Source organism: Ambystoma mexicanum, chromosome 12 (genome assembly GCF_040938575.1).
Source record: "Ambystoma mexicanum isolate Mex_15411 chromosome 12, UKY_AmexF1_1, whole genome shotgun sequence".
Taxonomy (NCBI): domain Eukaryota; kingdom Metazoa; phylum Chordata; class Amphibia; order Caudata; family Ambystomatidae; genus Ambystoma; species Ambystoma mexicanum.
Window position 1 is genome coordinate 764289919 of NC_090936.1, and position 15085 is coordinate 764305003.

Here is a 15085-nt window from a genome sequence, read left to right on the forward strand (position 1 = left end):
CCCCCCTCTCATGCCCCGTGTCTCTCTCCTGTCTCTCTCCTGTTGCCCCCCACCCCCGGTCATGACCCGTGTCTCCCTGCTGTTGCCCCCACACCCCGCTCATGCCCCGTGTCTCTCTCCTGTTACCCCCACCCCCTCACATTCCCCGTGTCTCTCTCCTGTTGCCCCCATCCCCAGTCATGCCCCGTGTCTCCCTTCTGTTGCCCCCCCACCCCCCACTCATGCCCCGTGTCTCCCTGCTGTTACCCCCCACCCTCCGCTTATGCCCCATGTCTCCCTGCTGTTGCCCCCCACTCCCCGCTCATGCCCCGTGGCTCTCTCCTGTTACCCCCCAACCCCCGCTCATGCCCTGTGTCTCCCTTGTGTTCCCCCCACCCCAGGCTCATGCCCCGTGTCTCCCTGTTGTTGCCCCCCAGCTCCCCCTCATGCCCCATTTCACCCTCCTGTTGTCCCCCACCCCCGCTCATGCCCCGTGTCTCTCTCCTGCTACCCCCCACCGCCCGCTCATGCCCTGTGTCTCCCTGCTGTTGCCCCCCCACCCCCTGCTCATGCCACGTGTCTCTCTCCTGTTACACCCCATGCCCCGTGTCTCCCTCATGTTCCCCCACCCCCAGCTCATGCTCCGTGTGTCCCTGCTGTTGCCCCCACCCCCCGCTCATGCCCCATATCTCCCTGCTGTTGCCCCCCCACCCCACGCTCATGCCCCATGTCTCTCCCCTGTTGACCCCCACCCCCCAGTCTTGCCCCGTGTCTCCCTGCTGTTGCCCCCCACCCCCCGCTCATGCCCCGTGTCTCTCTCCTGTTGCCCCGTGATCATGCCCCGTGTCTCCCTGCTGTAGCCCCCACCCCCTGCTCATGCCCCATGTCTCTCTCCTGTTACCCCCACCCCCGCGCATGCCCTGTGTCTCCGGCGTGTTCCCCCCACCCCCCGGTCATGTCCTGTGTGTCCCTGCTGTTGCCCCCACCCCCGCTCATGCCCCATATCTCCCTGCTGCTGTTGCCCAACCCCATGCTCATGCCCCATGTCTCTCCCCTGTTGACCCCCACCCCCCAGTCATGCCCCGTGTCGCCCTGCTGTTGCCCTCACCCCCCGCTCATGCCCCGTGTCTCTCTCCTGTTGCCCCCTGATCATGCCCCGTGTCTCCCAGCTGTAGCCCCCACCCCCTGCTCATGCCCCATGTCTCTCTCCTGTTACCCTCCACCCCCGCTCATGCCCTGTGTCTCCCTCGTTTTCCCCCCGCTCATGTCCCGTGTCTCCTTGTTTCTGCCCCGCACCCTCCGCTCATGCCCCGTGTCTCCCTGCTGTTGCCCCCACCCCCACTCATGCCCCATGTCAATCTCCTGTTACCCCCCACCCCCTGGTCATGCCCTGTGTCTCCCTGCTGTTGCCCCCCACCCACCGCTCATGCCCCGTGTCTCTCCTGTTACCCCCACCCCCTCTCATGCCCCGTGTCTCTCTCCTGTTGCCCCCACCCCCCTCTCATGCCCCATGTCTCTCTGATGTTACCCATACCCCCCTCTCATACCCTGTGTCTCTCTCCTGTTGCCCCCCACCCCCCGGTCATGCCCAGAGTCTCCCTTCTGTTGCCCCCAGTCCCCCGGTCATGCACTGTGTCTCCCTGCTGTTGCCCCCCACCGGCCGCTCATTACCCGTGTCTCTCTACTGTTACCCCCCACCCCCTCTCATGCCCCATGTCTCCCTCGTGTTCCCCCCACCCCCCGCTCATGCCCCGTGTCTCCCTGCTGTTGCCCCCCACTCCCCGCTCATGCCCCGTGTCTCTCTCCTGTTGCTCCCATTCATGCCCCGTGTCTCCCTGCTGTTGCCCCCCACCCCTCACTCATGCCCCGTGTCTCTCTCCTGTTGTCCCCCGATCATGCCCTGTGTCTTTCTGCTGTAGCCCTCCACCCCTGCTCATGCCCTGTGTCTCCCTCGTGTTCCCCCCAACCCCCATTCATGTCCCATGTCTCCCTGCTGCTCCCCCCACCACCCGCTCATGCCCTGTGTCTCTCTCATGTTACCCCCACCCCCCACTCTAGCCCCGTGTCTCTCTCCTGTTACCCCCCACCCCCCTCTCATGCTGCGTGTCTCTCTCCTGTTACCCCCCACCCCCCTCTCATGCTGCGTGTCTCTCTCCTGTTGCCCCCACCCCCGGTCATTCAGCGTGTCTCAATGCTGTTGCCCTCCACCCCCGCTCATGTCCCGTGTCTCTCTCCTGTACCCCCACCCCCTTCTCATGCCCCAAGTCTCTCTCCTGTTACCCGACACCCCCTCTCATGCCCTGTGTCTCTCTCCTGTTGCCCCCCAACCCCCGGTCATGCCCTGTGTCTCCCTGCTGTTGCCCCCCACCCCCCGCTCATGCCCCGTGTCTCTCTACTGTTACCCCCTACCCCCCTCTCATGCCCCATGTCTCCCTCGTGTTCCCCCCACCCCCCACCCATGCCCCGTGTCTCCCTGCTGTTGCCCCCTACTCCCCGCTCAAGCCCCCTGCACATGCCCCATGTCTCTCTCCTGTTACCACCCCCCCCTCTCATGCCCTGTGTCTCCCTCGTGTTCCCCCCAACCCCCGCTCATGCCACGTGTCTCCCTGTTCTTGCCCCCCACCCCCCACTCATGCCCCGTGTCTCCCTCATGTTGCCCCCCCACTCATGCCCCGTGCCTCTCTCGTGTTCCCCCCCACTCCCCGCTCATGCCCCGTGTCTCACTCCTGTTGCCCCCACCCCCTGCTCATGCCCCGTGTCTCTCTCCTGTTACCCCCACCCCCTGCTTATGCCCTGAGTCTCCCTCTTGTTGCCCCCCACCCCCGCTCATGAGCCCGTGTCTCCCTCGTGTTACCCCCACCCCCCGCTCATGCCCCATATCTCCCTCTTGTTCCCCCAAACCCCCTGCTCGTGCCCCGTGTCTCCCTGCTGTTGCCACCCACCCCCGCTCATGCCCATGTCTCTCTCCTCTTACCCCCCACCCCCTGCTCATGCCTTGTGTCTCTCTCCTGTTACCCACCACCCCCCTCTCATGCCCCGTGTCTATCTCCTGTCTCTGTCCTGTTGCCCCCCACCCCGATCATGCCCCGTGTCTCCCTGCTGTTGCCCCCACCCCCCGCTCATGCCCCGTGTCTCTCTCCTGTTACCCCCACCCCCTCACATTCCCCCGTGTCTCTCTCCTGTTGCCCCCACCCCCAGTCATGACCCGTGTCTCCCTTCTGTTGCCCCCTACCCCCCGGTCATGCACTGTGTCTCCCTGCTGTTACCCCCCACCCCCCACTCATGCCCCGTGTCTCCCTGCTGTTAGCCCCCACCCTCCGCTTATGCCCCATGTCTCCCTGCTGTTGCCCCCCACTCCCCGCTCATGCCCCGTGTCTCTCTCCTGTTACCCTCCAACCCCCGCTCATGCCCTGTGTCTCCCTCGTGTTCCCCCCACCCCAGGCTCATGCCCCGTGTCTCCCTGTTGTTGCCCCCCACCCCCGCTCATGGCCCATTTCTCCCTCCTGTTTCCGCCACCCCCGCTCATGCCCCGTGTCTCTCTCCTGTTACCCGCCAACCCCCTCTCATGCCCCGTGTCTCTCTCCTGTTGCACCCCACCCCCCGGTCATGCCCCGTGTCTCCCTGCTGTTGCCCCAGCCCCCGCTCATGCCCCGTGTCTCTCTCCTGTTACCCCCCCAACCCCCTCTCATGCCCCGTGTCTCCTTTGTGTTCCCCCCACCCCCCGCTCATGCCCCGTGTCTCCCTGCTGTTGCCCCCTAGCCCCCGCTCATGCCCCGTGTCTTTCTCCTGATACCCCCCACCCCCCTCTCATGCCCCGTGTCTCCCTCGTGTTCCCTCCACCCCCGATCATGCCCCATGTCTCCATGCTGTTTCCCCCCACCCCCTCTCATGCCCTGTGTCTCTCTCCTGTTACCCCCCACCCCCGGTCATGCCCTGTGTCTCCCTGCTGTTGCCCCCCACCCCTGCTCATGCCCCGCATCTCTCTCCTGTCACCCCCCACCCCCTGCTCATGCCTTGTGTCTCTCTCCTGTTACCCCCCACCCCCTCTCATGCCCGTGTCTCTCTCCTGTCTCTCTCCTGTTGCCCCCCACCCCCGGTCATGCCCCGTGTCTCCCTGCTGTTGCCCCCACACCCCGCTCATGCCCCGTGTCTCTCTCCTGTTACCCCCACCCCCCTCACATTCCCCGTATCTCTCTCCTGTTGCCCCCACCCCAGTCATGCCCCGTGTCTCCCTTCTGTTGCCCCCTACCCCCCGGTCATCCACTGTGTCTCCCTGCTGTTGCCCCCCCAACCCCCACTCATGCCCCGTGTCTCCCTGCTGTTACCCCCCACCCTCCGCTTATGCCCCATGTCTCCCTGCTGTTGCCCCCCACTCCCCGCTCATGCCCCGTGGCTCTCTCCTGTTACCCCCCAACCCCCGCTCATGCCCTGTGTCTCCTCGTGTTCCCCCCACCCCAGGCTCATGCCCCGTGTCTCCCTGCTGTTGCCCCCCACCCCCCGCTCATGCCCCGGGTCTCTCTCCTGTTCCCCCCAACCCCCAGTCATGCCCTGTGTCTCCCTGCTGTTGCCCCTCACATCCCCGCTCATGCCCCGTGTCTCCCTGCTGTTGCCCCCACCCCCCTGCTCATGCCCCATGTCTCTTTCCTGTTAATCCCCACCCCCGGTCCTGCCCCGTTTCTCCCTGCTGTTGCCCCCCACCCACCGCTCATCCCTCGTGTCTCTCCTGTTACCCCCACCCTCCTCTCATATCCCGTAACTCTCTCCTGTTGCCCCCCACCCCCTGGTCATGCCCCGTGTCTCCCTGCTGTTGCCCCCCACCCCCGGTTCATGCCCTGTGTCTCTCTCCTGTTGCCCCCATCCCCCGGTCATGCCCTGTGTCTCCCTGCTGTTTCCTCCCACCCCCCGCTCATGCCCCGTGTCAATCGCCTGTTCCCCCACCCCGGTCAGGCCCCGTGTCTCCCTGCTGTTGCCCCTCACCCCCTGCTCATGCCCAGTGTCTCCCTGCTGTTGCCCCCCACCCCCGCTCATGCCCCGAGTCTCTCCTGTTACCCCCCACCCCCCGCTCATGCCCCATGTCTCTCTTCTGTTGCACCCAAATCCTGCTAATGCCCCGTGTCTCTCTCCTGTTGCTCCCACCCCCCGCTCATGCCCCGTGTCTCTCTCCTGTTAAACCCACACCTCTCTCATGCCCCGTGTCTCCCTGCTGTTGCCCCCCACCCCCCGCTCATGCCCTGTGTCTCTCACCTGTTACCCGCCAACCCCCTCTCATGCCCCGTGTCTCTCTCCTGTTGCACCCCTTCCCCGGTCATGCCCCGTGTCTCCCTGCTGTTGCCCCCAGCCCCCGCTCATGCCCCGTGTCTCTCTCCTGTTACCCCCCCACCCCCCTCTCATGCCCCGTGTCTCCTTTGTGTTCCCCCCACCCCCTGCTCATGCCCCGTGTCTCCCTGCTGTTGCCCCCCAGCCCCTGTTCATGCCCCGTGTCTTTCTCCTGATACCCCACACCCCCCTCTCATGCCCCGTGTCTCCCTCGTGTTCCCTCCACCCCCCGATCATGCCCCATGTCTCCATGTTGTTGCCCCCCACCCCCTCTCATGCCCTGTGTCTCTCTCCTGTTACCCCCCACCCCCGGTCATGCCCTGTGTCTCCCTGCTGTTGCCCCCCACCCCTGCTCATGCCCCGCATCTCTCTCCTGTCTCCCCCCCACCCCCTGCTCATGCCTTGTGTCTCTCTCCTGTTACCCCCCACCCCCCTCTCATGCCCCGTGTCTCTCTCCTGTCTCTCTCCTGTTGCCCCCCACCCCCGGTCATGCCCCGTGTCTCCCTGCTGTTGCCCCCACACCCCGCTCATGCCCCGTGTCTCTCTCCTGTTACCCCCACCCCCCTCACATTCCCCGTATCTCTCTCCTGTTGCCCCCATCCCCAGTCATGCCCCATGTCTCCCTTCTGTTGCCCCCCCACCCCTCACTCATGCCCCGTGTCTCCCTGCTGTTACCCCCCACCCTCCGCTTATGCCCCATGTCTCCCTGCTGTTGCCCCCCACTCCCCGCTCATGCCCCGTGGCTCTCTCCTGTTACCCCCCAACCCCCGCTCATGCCCTGTGTCTCCCTTGTGTTCCCCCCACCCCAGGCTCATGCCCCGTGTCTCCCTGTTGTTGCCCCCCAGCCCCTCTCATGCCCCATTTCTCCCTCCTGTTGTCCCCCACCCCCGCTCATGCCCCGTGTCTCTCTCCTGCTACCCCCCACCGCCCGCTCATGCCCTGTGTCTCCCTGCTGTTGCCCCCCACCCCCTGCTCATGCCACGTGTCTCTCTCCTGTTACACCCCATGCCCCGTGCCTCCCTCGTGTTCCCCCACCCCCAGCTCATGCTCCGTGTGTCCCTGCTGTTGCCCCCACCCCCCGCTCATGCCCCATATCTCCCTGCTGTTGCCCCCCACCCCACGCTCATGCCCCATGTCTCTCCCATGTTGACCCCCACCACCCAGTCTTGCCCCGTGTCTCCCTGCTGTTGCCCCCCACCCCCCGCTCATGCCCCGTGTCTCTCTCCTGTTGCCCCGTGATCATGCCCTGTGTCTCCCTGCTGTAGCCCCCACCCCCTGCTCATGCCCCATGTCTCTCTCCTGTTACCCCCCACCCCCGCGCATGCCCTGTGTCTCCGGCGTGTTCCCCCCACCCTCATGTCCCGTGTGTCCCTGCTGTTGCCCCCACCCCCGCTCATGCCCCATATCTCCCTGCTGCTGTTGCCCCCACCCCATGCTAATGCCCCATGTCTCTCCCCTGTTGACCCCCACCCCCCAGTCATGCCCCGTGTCGCCCTGCTGTTGCCCTCACTCCCCGCTCATGCCCCATGTCTCTCTCCTGTTACCCCCCACCCCCTGGTCATGCCCTGTGTCTCCCTGCTGTTGCCCCCCCACCCACCGCTCATGCCCCGTGTCTCTCCTGTTACCCCCACCCCCTCTCATGCCCCGTGTCTCCCAGCTGTTGCCCCCAACCCCTGCTCATGCCCCATGTCTCTCTCCTGTTACCCTCCACCCCTGCTCATGCCCTGTGTCTCCCTCGTGTTCCCCCCACCCCCCGCTCATGTCCCGTGTCTCCTTGTTTCTGCCCCGCACCCTCCGCTCATGCCCCGTGTCTCCCTGCTGTTGCCCCCCACCCCCACTCATGCCCCATGTCAATCTCCTGTTACCCCCCACCCCCTGGTCATGCCCTGTGTCTCCCTGCTGTTGCCCCCCCACCCACCGCTCATGCCCCGTGTCTCTCCTGTTACCCCCACCCCCTCTCATGCCCCGTGTCTCTCTCCTGTTGCCCCCAACCACCAGTCATGCCCCGTGTCTCCCTGCTGTTGCCCCCCACCCCCTGCTCATGCCCCGTGCCTCTCTCCTGTTGCCCCCACCCTCCGGTCATGCCCCGTGTCTCCCTGCTGTTGCCCCCCACCGCCCGCTCATGCCCCGGGTCTCTCTCCTGTTCCCTCCAACCCCCAGTCATGCCCTGTGTCTCCCTGCTGTTGCCCCTCACCCCCCCGCTCATGCCCCGTGTCTCCCTGCTGTTGCCCCCACCCCCCGCTCATGCCCCGTGTCTGTCCTGTTACCCCCCATCCCCCTCTCATGCCCGTGTCTCTTTCCTGTTCCCCCCAACCCCCTTCTCCTGCCCTGTGTCTCTCTCCTGTTACCCCCCACACCCGGTCATGTCCCATGTCTCCCTGCTGTTGCCCCCCACCCCCTGCTCATGCCCCATGTCTCTTTCCTGTTAATCCCCACCCCCGGTCCTGCCCCGTGTCTCCCTGCTGTTGCCCCCCACCCACCGCTCATCCCTCGTGTCTCTCCTGTTACCCCCACCCTCCTCTCATATCCCGTATCTCTCTCCTGTTGCCCCCCACCCCCTGGTCATGCCCCGTGTCTCCCTGTTGTTGCCCCCCACCCCCCGCTCATGCCCCGTGTCTCTCTCCTGTTGCCCCGTGATCATGCCCCGTGTCTCCCTGCTGTAGCCCCCACCCCCTGCTCATGCCCCATGTGTCTCTCCTGTTACCCCCACCCCCGCGCATGCCCTGTGTCTCCGGCGTGTTCCCCCCACCCCCGCTCATGTCCCGTGTGTCCCTGCTGTTGCCCCCACCCCCGCTCATGCCCCATATCTCCCTGCTGCTGTTGCCCCCACCCCATGCTCATGCCCCATGTCTCTCCCCTGTTGACCCCCACCCCCCAGTCATGCCCCGTGTCGCCCTGCTGTTGCCCTCACCCCCCGCTCATGCCCCGTGTCTCTCTCCTGTTGCCCCCTGATCATGCCCCGTGTCTCCCTGCTGTAGCCCCCACACCCTGCTCATGCCCCATGTCTCTCTCCTGTTACCCTCCACCCCCGCTCATGCCCTGTGTCTCCCTCGTGTTCCCCCCACCCCCCGCTCATGTCCCGTGTCTCCTTGTTTTTGCCCCGCACCCTCCGCTCATGCCCCGTGTCTCCCTGCTGTTGTCCCCCACCCCCACTCATGCCCCATTTCAATCTCCTGTTACCCCCCCACCCCCTGGTCATGCCCTGTGTCTCCCTGCTGTTGCCCCCCCACCCACCGCTCATGCCCCGTGTCTCTCCTGTTACCCCCACCCCCTCTCATGCCTCGTGTCTCTCTCCTGTTGCCCCCAACCACCAGTCATGCCCCGTGTCTCCCTGCTGTTGCCCCCCACCCCCTGCTCATGCCCCGTGCCTCTCTCCTGTTGCCCCCACCCTCCGGTCATGCCCCGTGTCTCCCTGCTGTTGCCCCCCACCCCCCGCTCATGCCCCGGGTCTCTCTCCTGTTCCCCCAACCCCCAGTCATGCCCTGTGTCTCCCTGCTGTTGCCCCTCACCCCCCGCTCATGCCCCGTGTCTCCCTACTGTTGCCCCCACCCCCCGCTCATGCCCCGTGTCTGTCCTGTTACCCCCCACCCCCCTCTCATGCCCGTGTCTCTTTCCTGTTCCCCCCAACCCCCTTCTCCTGCCCTGTGTCTCTCTCCTGTTACCCCCCACACCCGGTCATGTCCCATGTCTCCCTGCTGTTGCCCCTCACCCCCTGCTCATGCCCCATGTCTCTTTCCTGTTAATCCCCACCCCCCGGTCCTGCCCCGTGTCTCCCTGCTGTTGCCCCCCACCCACCGCTCATCCCTCGTGTCTCTCCTGTTTCCCCCACCCTCCTCTCATATCCCGTATCTCTCTCCTGTTGCCCCCCACCCCCTGGCCATGCCCCGTGTCTCCCTGTTGTTGCCCCCCACCCCCCGCTCATTCCCCGTGTCTCTCTCCTGTTACCCCCCACCCCCTGGTCATGCCCTGTGTCTCCCTGCTGTTGCCCCCACCCCCGCTCATGCCCCGTGTCTCTCCTGTTACCCCCCACCCCCCGCTCATGCCCCGTGTCTCTCTTCTGTTGCCCCCCAAACCCTGCTTATGCCCTGTGCTCTCTCCTGTTGCTCCCACCCCCGCTCATGCCCCGTGTCTCTCTCCTGTTACCCCCACGCCCCTCTCATTCCCCGTGTCTCCCTGCTGTTGCCCCCCACCCCCGCTCATGCCCTGTGTCTCTCTCCTGTTACCCGCCAACCCCCTCTCATGCCCCGTGTCTCTCTCCTGTTGCCCCCCACCCCCCGGTCATGCCCTGTGTCTCCCTGCTGTTGCCCCCACACCCCTCTCATGCCCCGTGTCTCTCTCCTGTTACCCGCCAACCCCCTCTCATGCCCCGTGTCTCTCTCCTGTTGCCCCCAACCTCCCGCTCATGCCCCGTGTCTCTCTCCTGTTACCCCCACACCCCTCTCATGCCCCGTGTCTCCCTGCTGTTGCCCCCCACGCACCGCTCATGCCCTGTGTCTCTCTCCTGTTACCCGCCAACCCCCTCTCATGCCCCGTGTCTCTCTCCTGTTGCCCCCCACCCCCCCGTTCATGCCCTGTGTCTATCTCCTGTTGCCCCCCACCCCCGCTCATGCCCCGTGTCTCTCTCCTGTTACCCCCCACCCCCTGGTCATGCCCCGTGTCTCCCTGCTGTTGCACCCCACCCCCCGCTCATCCCCCGTGTCTCTCTCCTGTTACCCCCCACCCCCTGGTCATGCCCTGTGTCTCCCTGCTTTTGCCCCCCACCCCCTGCTCATGCCCCGTGTCTCTCTCCTGTTACCCCCACCCCCTCTCATGCCTGTGTCTCTCTCCTGTTGCCCCCCCACCCCCGGTCATGCCCTGTGTCTCCCTGCTGTTGCCCCCCGCTCATGCCCCATGTCTCTACTGTTACCCCCCACCCCTGCTCATGCCCCGTGTCTCTCTCCTGTTACCCCCCACCCCCTGGTCATGCCCCGTGTCTCCCTGCTGTTGCCCCCCACCCCCCGCTCATCCCCCGTGTCTCTCTCCTGTTACCCCCCACCCCCTGGTCATGCCCTGTGTCTCCCTGCTGTTGCCCCCCACCCCCGCTCATGCCCCGTGTCTCTCTCCTGTTACTCCCACCCCCCGCTTATGCCTCGTGTCTCTCCTGTTACCCCCCCACCCCCTGCTCATGCCCCGTGTCTTTCTCCTGTTGCCCCCCGCTCATGCCCCGTGTCTCTCTGCTGTTGCCCCTCACCCCCAGCTCATGCCCCGTGTCTCTCTCCTGTTACCCCCCACCCCCCTCTCAAGGCCTGTGTCTCCCTCATGTTCCCCCCACCCCCCGTTCATGCCCCGTGTCTCCCTGCTGTTGCCCCCCACCCCCTGCTCATGCCCTGTATCTCCTTGCTGTTGCCCCCACCGCCTGCTCATGCCCCGTGTCTCTCTCCTTTTACCCCCCACCCACCTCTCATGCCCCATGTCTCTCTCCTGTTACCCCCACCCCCTCTCATGCCCCGTGTCTCTCCCCTGTTGCCCGCCTTGATCATGCCCCATGTCTCCCTGCTGTTTCCCGCCACCCCCCGCACATGCCCCGTGTCTCTCTCCTGTTACCCCCACACCCCTCTCATGCCCCATGTCTCTCTCGTGTTACCCCCCACACCTCTCTCATGCCCCATGTCTCTCTCCTGTTGCCCCCCACCCCCTGGTCATGCCCCGTGTCTCTCTGCTGTTGCCCCCCACCCCCTGATCATGCCCTGTGTCTCTCTCCTGTTACCACCCACCCACCCACCTCTCATTCCCCGTGTCTCCCTCGTGTTCCCCCCACCCCCGCTCATGCCCTGTGTCTCCCTGCTGTTGCTCCCCACCCCCACTCATGCCCCGTGTCTCTCTAATATTGCCCCCCACCCCCAGCTCATGCCCCGTGTCTCCCTCCTGTTAGCCCCACCCTCCTCTCATGCCCCGTGTCTCTCTCCTGTTGCCCCCCACCCCTGGTCATGCCCTGTGTCTCTCTCCTGTTGCCCCCCACCCCCTGGTCATGCCCGTGTCTCCCTCCTGTTGCCCCCCACACCCGGTTCATGCCCAGTGTCTCTCTTCTGTTACCCCCAACTCCCCTCTCATGCCCCGTGTCTCCCTCGTTTTCCCCCCACCTCCCGCTCATGCCCCGTGTCTCCCTGCTGTTAACCCCCACCCCCCACTCATGCCCCGTGTCTGTCTCCTGTTACCCCCACACCCCTCTCATGCCCCGCATCTCTCTCCTGTTGCCTCCCACCCCCCGGTCATGCCCCGTGTCTCCCTGCTGTTGCCCCCCACCCCCGCTCATGCCCCGTGTCTCTCTCCTGTTACCCCCACCCCCTCCCATGCCCCGTGTCTCTCTCCTGTTACCCCCCACACCCCTCATGCCCTGTGTCTTTCTCCTGTTGCCCCCGACCCCCGGTCATTCCCCGTGTCTCCCTTCTGTTGCCCCCCACCCCCGGTCATGCCCATGTCTCCCTGCTCTTGCCCCCCCCACCTCCGCTCATGCCACGTGTCTCTCTCCTGTTACCCCCCACACCCCTCTCATGCGCCGTGTCTCCCTTGTGTTCCCCCCATCCCCCGCTCATGCCCCGTGTCTCCCTGCTGTTGCCCCCACCCCCCGCTCATGCCCCGTGTCTCTCTCAGGTTGCCCCCCACCCCCCGCTCATGCCCCGTGTCTCTCCTTATACCCCCCACCCCCCTCTCATGCCCCGTGTCTCTCTCCTGTTGCCCCCCACCCCGGTCATGGCCCGTGTCTCTCTCCTGTTGCCCCCCAGCCCCGGTCATGCCCGGTGTCTCCCTCCTGTTGCCCCCATCCCCTGCTGATGCCCCTTGTCTCTCTTCTATTACCACCCACCCCCCTCTCATGCCCTGTGTCTCCCTCATGTTCCCCCACCCCCTCTCATGCCCTGTGTCTCCTTGCTGTTGCCCCCTACCCCCACTCATGCCCCGTGTCTCCTTGCTGATGCCCCCCACCCCCTGCTCATGCCCCATGTCTCTCTCCTGTTACCCCCCGCTCATGCACCATGTCTCCCTGCTGTTGCCCCCCACCCCCCGCTCATGCCCCATGTCCCCCTGCTGTTGCCCCCCACCTCCCGCTCATGCCCCGTGTCTCCCTACTGTTACCCCCGCTCATGCCCTGTGTCTCTCTCCTGTTACTCCCCCACCCCCTCTCATGCCCCGTGTCTCCCTCCTGGTCCCCCCTACCCATGCCCTGTTGTCTTCTCTTTATACACCCAGCCTTCCCTTTCCATGGTGTCCATCTTGGTAAAAGATTTTCCTTCTTACACCGGGACGCCGCAGGCGTTCCGATTTGGGAAGAAAAATCTTTTTTTTACCACCCCGGGTTAAAATGTGTTAAAGGGACGTTATGGTTAAGTTGCACTAATAGAAACCAATGAAATTCAGTGAAAAAACTTTGCTAAAGGGACGTTATGGCAGTTACGCTATTAAAAACCTATGGAATTCAGTGAAAAAACGTTGGTAAAGGGACGTTATGGTTAAGTTGCGCTACTAAAAACCTATGAAATTCAGTGAAAAAACGGTGTTAAAGGGACGTTATGGTTAAGTTGTGCTACTAAAAACCTATGAAATTTAGTGAAAAAACTTTGTTAAAGGGACGTTATGGTTCCAACTAAAACCGAAAAAACCCTATAATTCGCCAGTTATGGTAAGCTAAGCAACCATAACTCGCGCCACCACCGTGCACTGCTAACCCTAACACCCAGGACATCAAATATGACATCACAAATGTGATGACATCACTTGTGCATTTACCTTTAATGAAAAGTCTGTACAGGGGATTCTTAGTGTAATGTTAATTAAAAAAGTGTCAAAGATTATTGGAAGAAATATCAAGTGCTAATCAGTGCATTAGGCTATTCATTGATATAAATAGCATTCTATTATTAACTTCAATCCAGTATACTAAGGTACTCATGTAGAAACATAGGCATTGTGTGCAGCATACATGGAGGTGCAATATTCATAAGCTTGCCATGTTGAATAGTGAAATGATAACTGTTTTCATATTAGAGTTTTGCATACAGTGAAACTTGTGATAAGTAGGTAATAAAACCCACTTACTACATAATTGCATTATTATAGACAAATTACAAAGAGACAACACCACATACAAATCTGAATATATACAAGGGAATTGAAGTAAGAAAAAAACCAGCAATAGTAGCAGAAAGTGTTCATAACCTAACTGATTACCTTTATGCAGAGAAATGATTGCTCTGTTTCAAAGCTGTTACTTACCCTATCTATATACATCACATGATGTGTCTGGACCCTAAGGGAAATAGTGTGAGCATATACAGGGAAAGTACAGTAATAAAAAACATCAAAACTATCAGAAAGTGCTGATAACTCCACTGATAATTTTAATGCACAAAAAGGATTGCTGTCTTTCAAGGTTGTGTCTTCCCCTTTGTATATGTTTCATATGATATGACTGGACCATAAGGGAATTATTGTAAGAACATACTTGAAGGATAAGTCTACAAATATAGTACATTTACAATTTTTAGTTCCTGACTGTTAATGAAGAAAATCATGTGGCCTAGATAAGTCAGGAAAGGAAAAAAGGGGGTGTCAGACATGTGATGTCATCAGTGATGTCATCAATGACATTTGTGATGTCATCTTTGATATCCTGGATGTTAGGCTTAGCAGTGCAAGGTGGTGGCGCGAGTTATGGTTGCTTAGCTTACCATAACTGGCGAATTTCAGGGGTTTTTCGGTTTTACTTGGAACCATAACATCCCTTTAACAAAGTTTTTTCACTGAATATATATATATATATTCAGTGAAAAAACTTTGTTAAAGGGACGTTATGGTAAAGTTGCGCTACTAAAAACCTATGAAATTCAGTGAAGAAACTTTGTCAAAGGAACGTTATGGTTCCAAGTAAAACCGAAAAACCCTTGAAATTCGCCAGTTATGGTAAGCTAAGCAACCATAACTCGCGCCACCACCGTGCACTGCTAAGACTAACACCCAGGACATCAAAGATGACATCACAAATGTCATTGATGACATCACTGATGACATCACATGTGTATGTACTTTTCATGAAATATGTGGACAAGGGATTCTTATTATAATGTTGCGAAACAAGTCTCAAGGATCATTGCAATAAATATCATACCCTAATTAGTGCATTGAACGATGCATTGATATAAATAGCATTCTATTATGGGGTTCTATCTAGTATACTAAGCTACTGATACAGAAACATAACATGGTGTGCAGTGTACAAGATGAAGGTATAATATTCGTAATGTTAATATGTTGAATAATGAAATGATAATTGTTTTCTTAATAGATTTTTGTGTACTGTGAAATATGTAATACGTAGCTAATAAAACATTACTATAGACAAAACACAAAGACACAAGAACACATACCAATATGGGTATATACAGGGAAAGTGAAGTTAGCAAAAAAGCACAAGTAGTAGCAGAAACAATTCATAACTTAACTGATTATTTTCATGCAAATAAATGATTGCTCTGTTTCAAAGCTGCTATTCACCGTATGTATATGTATCACTTGATGCGATTGGACCCACAGGGAAAGTACAGCCATAAAAAAAAAACAACAGAACTATCAGAAAGTGCTCATAAGTCTATTGATTATCTTTATGCACAAAAAGGATTGCTGTCTTTCAAGCTTGTGTCTTCCCGTATGTATATATTTCATATGATGTGACTGGACTCTAACAGAATTACTGTAAGAACCTACTTGAAGAATACGTCTACAAATAAAATAAAATGTTTAGTTTCTGACTGTTACTGAA